Below are 658 nucleotides of genomic sequence, written 5' to 3'. Positions count from 1 at the left end.
ATTCTTCTACATACGACTCAAGCAGCTCACGACTTCCGGTCTTTGACCAAGTATCCTCTGGGTAGCCTCAGAACATCCGTTTGAAGGCGAGCTAAAGTGAGAAGGCGAAATATCTCCTACATAGGGTTGTGATACACATCTTATATAAAATATTATATATATTATTAAACAAAAATCAAAAACACTTATAATTCATGGGTCACAGCTTATTTCGTGTGTTGATTTTCGTTCATGTCATACATGGAAATAATGGATGCAGAAAACGAACGGTAAATTCAAAGAGTGAACTATGAATACTTAAGAAGCAGTTTGTGTTCTAAAAGCAGTGCAGATCAGTTGCAATTACGCGGTATATCAACATGGGTACACGCACTTCAATTGAAAAACGCGAATTAGTTATTAAACATTTTCAAAGTGGAAAAACGCAAAAACAAATTGCTGAAATGGTTGATTTAAGTTCATCTACAGTTCAATATATAATTCAGCGCTTTGTTCGTGAAAATCGCGTGCATAACAATGATCCAGCGGTGGCCAAAGATGTTGAAATGTTTCTTGAAAAAAAAGGTCATCCAGAAACAATGCTCAGAATATTAAGGGATTCCAATTTTCACGGGCGAACAGCACGGAATAAGCCTTTTATAAATAAGAAAAATAAAAA

Source organism: Bactrocera latifrons, unplaced genomic scaffold, assembly GCF_001853355.1.
Source record: "Bactrocera latifrons isolate USDA-ARS-PBARC rearing strain unplaced genomic scaffold, ASM185335v1 scaffold_584, whole genome shotgun sequence".
NCBI lineage: Eukaryota > Metazoa > Arthropoda > Insecta > Diptera > Tephritidae > Bactrocera > Bactrocera latifrons.
Note: the sequence above shows the minus strand (reverse complement) of the source record.